We start from the raw sequence: 8,602 nt of genomic DNA, 5'->3' as shown, positions 1-8,602 counted from the left end.
CCAGACGGTGTTTGCTCTGAAGCCTCTTCCAGATCTGAGCTGCCCTAGTCGGGAAAGCTTAAGAGAGCTAAGCCGCGAGGCTAGATCTGCGTAATAGTTTCGGCTAGTCCAATAAAAGGTATCAAAAACTGAATTTTGTGCAATTTTAAAACTGGACTAACACGGCATCAAACAGTGGTTAAAATGTTTACTGCGTGGAATTTGAATCGCATCCTAAAATCCCAAAGGGAATTTGCTCTTCAGTTCTACGTCCACCCAAGTCCTGCAGGAGGCAGGATCAGATGAGTGTAACATGTGCCAATATTGAAGATTACACGTTTTGGCATCATTCTATTTAGGTTTCAAACATCAATGCACTGTTGCCCAAGACAAGTAGGAGGTTTTTGTAGCCCAGGGTGACGGGGCATCTGGGGCTGCCTATCTTACAATGCGGCCACGCTTGATGTTTTTGGCTGCTAAATGGCACCCCATAGTGCCACTCTGAATGGTGTGCCCTAGACATCTGCATAGTTTGTCTAGTGCATACACCAATTCCACTAATGGAACTCGGCTGGCGAAACCCTAGGCAGCAGCTCCGGGGCAGATACACGTCTCTTACTCACGTACATGTCTATCCCAGAAATCAGGAGACACCTGCAGGTTTTCTAATTCGTTCACACCTTCGTCTTGTTTGGATCTAAACCTGAAAGATTCTCCAGCTTTGAAATAGAGCTCCATGAAACGCGGCAAGCAAATTTGCCAGGGTAGCTGCACGTGCCTTTTAATGTCCCAAGCTCAGCTATACTGGCACATAAATGCCCCAAGCTCAGCTATACTGGCCTTTTAATGTCCCAAGCTCAGCACTATACCGGCCTTTTAATGTCCCAAGATGAACTATACCAGCCTTTTAATGGCCCAAACTCAGCACTATACCGGCCTTTTAATGTCCCAAGCTAAGCTAGACCATCCTTTTAATTTCCCAAGCTCAGCACTATACCAGCCTTTTAATGTCTCAAGCTCAGCTAGACCATCCTTATAATGTCCCAAGCTCAGCTATACCAGCCTTTTAATGTCCCAAGCTCAGCTATACTGGTATTTTAATGTCCCAAGCTCAGCTATACCGTCCTTTTAATGTCCCAAGCTCAGCTAGACCATCCTTTTAATGTCCCAAGCTCAGCTAAGTATAGATAATTGGGTACTCCCTAATTTCTGTTAACGGGGGGTCAAATCGGTTGAAAGGGAGAGTCTAATGGAGAAAAAAGTAAAGTGCAGATTGACTACCCCTCTCTAAAAGTCCTGTATGTAACATAGGTGAGGGTGGAGGTTACCCTGTCTCATTCATTAGCAGGGTTAACACCTTTATGGGGGAGTTACTGAAGCTGAATGCAACTTTGCAAAATATAAATCTCTTTAATTATTTTTCATAAAAACATTAAAAAACATTACAAACATTTTCATCTAGTGATCATCAATAATACCATTCAATCACCATGCTCCTATTCTAACAACGGGGTACTATAACTTGAAGTTTCTTCCAGCATAACAGTTAGTATGAATATGCGTACTAGACATAGGAAAAAGAAATTAAGTTTTCCCTTATCGGTCGACATATGTTTCGGCCCTTGATGGTGTACCACTTATGTCAACAGTGGTCACTAAAATAGATGTTGGGCCATCTTCAGGACAGAGGTTACTTCTAGAAGATCAATCTTGTTCCCCACTTGACGCAAATTGACAAATCTAAAAACATAAGTATACATGTATTAGTATAAAAAAGAGATTGTGTTCCCCAATAGAACTTATTGAAGGTGATGACTAGTGTAAATTATCCCAGACATTAACACGGCACCCACCTGTAGTCCATAAACTATAATTTGGACTTCTGAGCTTGTTTGGACTCCTGGGTGTGGCAATAGTTAGACATCCAGTGTCCGGTTTCCTACATTGATAAGGAAAAATAACTGATCAGTATTTTGTTTAAACTGATTCAGGATAAATTGTACATCTAATTGACAAGAAAAACTTACAAGTGAGACACATCAATGTATATGTCTTCTGTTCTGGTCTTAGTTCTACCAGAGTAAACAGTTGTCCATTTATTGACATGTGAGCTTGACTGTTAGGGCCATCAATGGCGAGTGTTCCAATGACGAGTATTCTGCCTAGATGTAAAAAAGGCAAGGTTTATTATTTTATGAATGTATTTCTGAACCTGATATACAGATTCAAAACATTTACGAAAAATCATTTGTTTATTTTGACTGCTTTCACTTGCTATTGGCTGAGCAAAAAAAGGGGGGAGGGTCGCTTCTATGATCATATGCGCCTATTGGATGGTTATTTAATCAGTGTACTACACCTTAAACAACCTTCAGCTTCTATGCAGTCTGGAAATGCTGTTAAATCTATCAAACATAAGGTGTGTACTTGTATCTAATTCTATTTTGTACAAAAAAGGCCTGGCACTGTTAATAACAGGAGCTACATTTCGTTGTGTTAGCTTAGAAGTAACATGCACCGCCTAACTCGAATGAACGCAAGTTATATATTATCCGCGTTTGTGTCGCAAGGATACTTTTGCGACATACTTATTAACAAAAGCACGTTTCATGGTGTTGGCATAAATTGTTGAACACTAGTATACACAGCCTGACTTAGACGAACGCCGGTGATACAATGTTAGCGTTCGTTTTTCAAAACTAATTAGGAAGCGTTCTATTTCAAAGGCACGGTCATTAGCTCACCTTAGTCAGTTACGTGCTTTCATCGGAGTTAGACCGTGTTGCATCTCTTGCCGGCAGCAACTCGTACTCAGCAGCCTTAACGTATTTAAAGGGGTCACATGATTATTAAAACATCACGTGACACCCACTAACGTTGGTTATATGAATTTGCGCTGTATCCCGTAGTGCATATTAGATAGTATGGGAATGGTGGAGTGTTTGGTTTTTTCTTAATGTTTGTTTTTACAGAGATCCGCTGTTTATATTTTCAAAAATCGAGCGTAATGTACTCATATTGGAAACTCTGGCTGATACCATATAACATGTAATAGTTGTGCATCATGAATATAAAAACACACGTAACGCCCACATAAGGCGTTCTAGCTGCAGTGCTTTCTCTTTAATCAAAGATACAACTTGACTGGTTGTTATAAAAGCCTGATTTCCAAGGCTACCTAAATATGACGATTGCTATATTGACTGATCCGTGCAAAATAACTGAATTGGCACGTAAATTTTACTCCATATCATTGTAGTTATCAACAACCGGTGACCACACGTTAAGGACGGGACCCGCTGAGGGACCTCGTAGTAGGGCGGTAGGGGGTTACCAGCACCGGTGCCCTTACCGGTGCCGGTAATCCCTTAACGCCATCCGTGTAATGAGGCCCATAGACCAGACTTATTTACCAATGTGCACAAGCCCATTACTGCGTCAGGGAAGCAGCATAGAGACTGCAATTGGTGTGTAGAACACCCCCCCACTATTCTAATGTTACATGACCGGAGACCAATAAATACAAATACTCCTGACCAATGCAGATCAACCCTTTTTAGATGAAAGCACAGTACACAAAGGCAGAAAGCACAATGACGAGTGGGCGACCGCCCAGGTGCTGCGAGAGTTGTTGATTGTGACTTATTTAATTATAATGGCATTTTATAAATGCGACTGCATGCCACCGTAACGCCACTTTAGCAACGGGCACAGTAATCTGGTGAACCTTTCCAAATGGTCCACCTGAATAAGAAGTGTGTCACACAACTTCAACTTCTCAGATTACATCGTGGTTGACAGTTTGGAAAGAACTCCAAGATACATGGAATTGCAGTAATTCAACAGGGTCCCTTTCCTTTATGGAGACATAGGGCCTCATTATAATTGTGTCCATCTGGAAAAATTCTGGAAAGAATGCCGATAATTCCGGGAGTTCGGGCCCCATCTGGCAAATAAATGCTTGAATCACTGGCACTGTTACTAATGAGGACTCCATGGGAATGGGAACTTACCGGCTCTCCACCACCCATAATATCCCAGTAATACCAGGATATCGGGCGGCGCAGACGGTAAGGCAGGTTTACTGGTATCCCGCTAGAATAACCGGTGGGATACCAGAAAACCTATATTGAGGGCCGTGGTCTGCAGCATACAGTAGGGGCATCATCCTGACAAAACCAAGATAATGCATGCGCTTACATATTATCAAAGTGGTGGAAGGCATGGAAAACGTAGAGGAGGAGTAGATGATCGAAGAGGATGCAGAAGGGGAACGGGAAAGCTGAACAGGAGGAGGGCAGCATGAAGCTGCATAAGGTCACAGGAGAGCGGTAGGACAATGATATGATGTGATATAATAGGTTATTTATAACCCGCTTAATACCCAGAGGTTTCTAAGCGCGGACCCGGGGATCGAACCTGTGGTGCTCCGTGTCGTCTTGCTTCCAAGGCAAGCACATTGCCCCTGAGCTATCCTCCCATAAAGTGGGAGATAAAAACAAGAATAGCAGATCTGAGATGTACATGTCAAGAAGAAACAGGGATGTTGTGCTCCTTGTACTCAATTTGAACACGCCAACTCGTATGTTGTGGCATGTTAGCATGCCTTAATGGCACCTGCTCAGTGCACAGATATCCTTCATATCTTCCAATGACACTCTGTTAAGAATCCTCTCCTATCACTAAACCCATTACACGTTCACATGCACAACTGGTCCCCCTAGATGTATGGGGCTTAGCCCCTCTTCTGGGTCTTGAACATATGATCACGCGTGGGACTGAAGTGGCCTGTAAAAGAGTCCAACCAGCAAGATGCTGAAAAGGGCGGTGCAGCCAGACGATCTTGGGACCACATGTAGTGCATCCAACCTCATTATTTGATGAGGTAGAGTGGGGGTGTCCTTTAGGCCACGTCATAGAAAGTTGTTTTGCCATTGAATCATGACTGTAGGCTCTGACTATGAAGGTGCATACTGGCATGGAGAAGCAGTGTCTATGTTTTGTATTACATTTGCGTGTGTGTATGAGTGTGCATGAGTGTGTGTGTTTGTGAGATAGCATCTGTGTTATTGACACACGTCTCTTAAAGAAATGTCCTTCCGGGTCTTGCACTCCAATTGCAAGACCCATAAGTGAGCATTCATCTTGGAACTGCCAAGAGTACCGCACAAGTGGTTACGAGCCCACAGAGACCATCTACCGCAATGTGTAACATTAAGAGGTTGGCGGATGCGATCGAAGAGGTGGAGAATGATACAAAGAAGAACATGAAGGAAAAGTGGAGGAGGAGGATGTGGAAGAGGATTAGGAAGAGAAGGATGAGGATGAGGAGGATTAGAAGGAGAAAGATTAGGAGGAGAAGGAGAAAGAGACAAAGAAAAACACAAAGGAGAAGTGGAGGAGGATGTGGAAGAGGACGTGAACAAGGATGAGGAAGAGAATGAAGAGGATGAGAAGGTGAAGAAGGAGGAAAAGGAGAAGAAGGGGAAAGGGAAGGAGAAGGAGGAGAAGGCGAAGGAGAAAGAGAAGGAAGAGAATGGGACAAAGAAGAGCACAAAGGAAAAGTGGAGGAGGAGGATGTGGAAGAGGACGTGAATGAGGATGAGGAAGAGAAGCAGGAGGAAGAGGAGGATTAGAGGGAGAAGGATTAGGAGAAGAAGGAGAAGGAGAAAGAGACAAAGAAAAACATAAAATAGAAGTGGAGGAGGATATGGAAGAGGACGTGAACATGGATGGGGAAGAGAATGAAGAGAATTAGAAAGCGAAGAAGGAGGCAAAGGAGAACAAGGGGAAGGAGAAGGAGGAGAAGGCGAAGGAGAAAGAGAAGGAGGAGAAGGAGAATGGTACAAAGAAGAACACAAGGAAAAGTGGAGGAGGAGGATGTGGACGTGGATGTGAACGAGGATGAGGAAGAGAACGAGGAGGATTAGGATGAGAAGAAGGAGAAGGCGGCGAAGGAGAAGTAGGAGAAGGAGGAGGAGAAGAAGAAGAAGAAGGAGACAAAAAAGAACACAAAGGAAAATTGGAGGAGGAGGAGGATGTGGAATAAGATGTGAACGGGGATGAGGAAGATAGCAAAGAGGATTAGAAGGTGGAGAAGGAGGCAAAGGAGAAGAAGAGAAGGAGAAGGAGAATAGGAATAAATGGAAGGGGAGGGAAAGGGGAGGCTAAGGGGGAGAACATTGTTTGCTTCTTTGCACTGTAATGATAGCTGCTATTATTACCCAATAACATTGCATTGAGTGCAGGAAGGGTCTATCTGTACATACAGGAGGATTAAAGAGAAGGAGAGTGGGATAAACCTCTTTATTAATTCTACTTATGTGGCACTCCCACTCTCTCACCCTCTACTCTCTATTCTCTCACTGTGCCCCGGATTCCCGACCCACTCTACAGCCATAATTCCTTCTATAGGTCCCTGACCTCTTTTTTAACCTCACCTTCTGCTCTCAGGATCTTCTCCTGAAAGCCCAATCTAGACACTGGCAAGTGGGTTCATTGTGTGCAAGTCACAAGAGCACCCCATCACGCCGCCGCTGCCCATGCGCAGTTTTAATCTGGCGTTAAGGCAGCAGCCGTGCTCTATAATAAACCTACCGAACGACCGACAGTCCGCTGGAACAGCCCATACCCAGTGGCCAGTGGCATCTTTTGGCATTGTATGAAGACCCACATCGAACAAAAGCATGTCTATGGCCTATTAAACAGGTATCAACGTATAGCTCTCTACCCTCATCGTAGGACAAATACACAAAAAAGTAAAACATGTGGTTGGCAAAGAAAGTGAAAGGGTCGCTTGTGAGGGCAGGCGAAGACCTGTTTATGGGGGCACATTATTCATGATTATATTTAATACTTCAATAATTGCGCTCTCGAGAAATACCATGTGCAATTAGCTAGTGAAAAACAGTGAGGATCAGAAGGGAATTCCCCCAGTTGGCCGTGCTGGAGCTTGACCATGTTAAGCTTGGGATGTTAAAAGGCCCGTATAGCTGAGCTTGGGGCATTTATAGGCCGGTATAGCTGAGCTTGGGACATAAAAAGGCTGGTATAGCTGAGCTTGGGATATTAAAAGGCCCGTATAGCTGAGCTTGGGGCATTAAAAGGCCTGGATAGCTGAGCTTGGGACAGTAAAAGGCCGGTATAGCTGAGTTTGGGATGTTAAAAGGCCGGTATAGCTGAGCTTGGGACATTAAAAGGCCAGTATAGCTGAGCTTGGGATGTTATAAGGCCCGTATAGCTGAGCTTGGGACATTAAAAGGCTGGTATAGCTGAGCTTGGGACATTAAAATGCCTGTATAGCGAGCTTGGGACATTAAAAGGCCTGTATAGCTGAGCTTGGTTAACACCTTAATGGGGGAGTTACTGAAGCTGAATGCAACTTTGCAAAATATAAATCTCTTTAATTTTTTTTCATAAAAACATTAAAAAACATTACAAACATTTTCATCTAGTGATCATCAATCATAGCATTCAATCACCATGCTCCTATTCTAACAACGGGGTACTATAACTTGAAGTTTCTTCCAGCATAACAGTTAGTATGAATATGCGTACTAGACATAGGAAAAAGAAATGAAGTTTTCCCTTATCGGTCGACATATGTTTCAGCCCTTGGTGGTGTACCACTTATGTCAACAGTGGTCACTAAAATAGATGTTGGGCCATTTTCGGGACAAAGGTTACTTCTAGAAGATCAATCTTGTTCCCCATTTGACACAAATTGACAAATCTAAAAACATAAGTATACATGTATTAGTATAAAAAAGAGATTGTGCTCCCCAATAGAACTTATTGTAGGTGATGACTAGTGTAAATTATCCCAGACATTAACACGGCACCCACCTGTGGTCCATAAACTATAATTTGGACATCTGAGCTTATTTGGACTCCTGGGTGTGGCAATAGTTAGACATCCAGTGTCCGGTCTCCTACATTGATAAGAAAAAAGAACTGATCCGTTGAGGGACTTCAGAGCAAATAACGGGGCTCAAATGGGAATGGGGAATGGTATTTGGCATGGGGACTTACCGGGTCAACAAGGGTCGGAATGACCCGGTAAGTCCCCATACCACCAACCCGGACCCAGAAGGCGGTAAGGGGTAGCCATGGTGCTAACAGCACCATGGCTACCGCCTACCGTGTAATGAGGCCCTATGTCTACCTTTGCCGCTCTCCTATGGTGCTGCAGGCACAGGAAGAGTTAACAGGCAATGACCCAGTGGATATTGTTAAAAGTGCCAAGGATGGGTATGCTCGTTGTTTTTGCATAGACTTGCATAATAGCCAGGCAGTTAAGAAGTTAAGGGACTCCTGTGTCAGCATCCCGCCAAATAATAGGGATGCGTTACCTCCTCCCATTGCCAATTGCTTATCCGCATGGAAACATCTGATCCCTGGCGGATAATCGACATTTCAACTTGCTCCATGTAACATGGCTGCTCTATGTAACATGGCTACTCTATGTAACATGGCTGCTCTATGTAACATGGCTGCTCCATGTAACATGGCCACTCCATGTAACATGGCTGCTCTATGTAACATGGCTGCTTCATGTAACATGGCTACTCTATGTAACATGGCTGCTCTATGTAACATGGCTGCTCTATGTAACATGGCTGCT

At 43.7% G+C, this 8,602-nt stretch overlaps 1 long non-coding RNA gene across 1 annotated transcript; it reads right to left on the bottom strand.

Annotated features, from left to right (window-relative positions):
- Window positions 1–1,375: 1,375 nt before the first annotated feature.
- On the bottom strand, window positions 1,376–2,813 carry LOC138520090 (uncharacterized). Its single transcript, XR_011282785.1, has 4 exons — window positions 2,724–2,813; window positions 2,007–2,141; window positions 1,833–1,918; window positions 1,376–1,719 (listed from the first exon to the last, which is right to left on the bottom strand). It is a non-coding gene; the product is annotated as an uncharacterized lncRNA (long non-coding RNA).
- Between the last annotated feature and the right edge of the window lie 5,789 nt (window positions 2,814–8,602).

The sequence above is a fragment of the Ambystoma mexicanum genome, chromosome 13 (genome assembly GCF_040938575.1).
Source record: "Ambystoma mexicanum isolate Mex_15411 chromosome 13, UKY_AmexF1_1, whole genome shotgun sequence".
Classification (NCBI taxonomy): domain Eukaryota; kingdom Metazoa; phylum Chordata; class Amphibia; order Caudata; family Ambystomatidae; genus Ambystoma; species Ambystoma mexicanum.
Note: the sequence above shows the minus strand (reverse complement) of the source record. Positions and strands in the feature narration are given on the sequence as shown.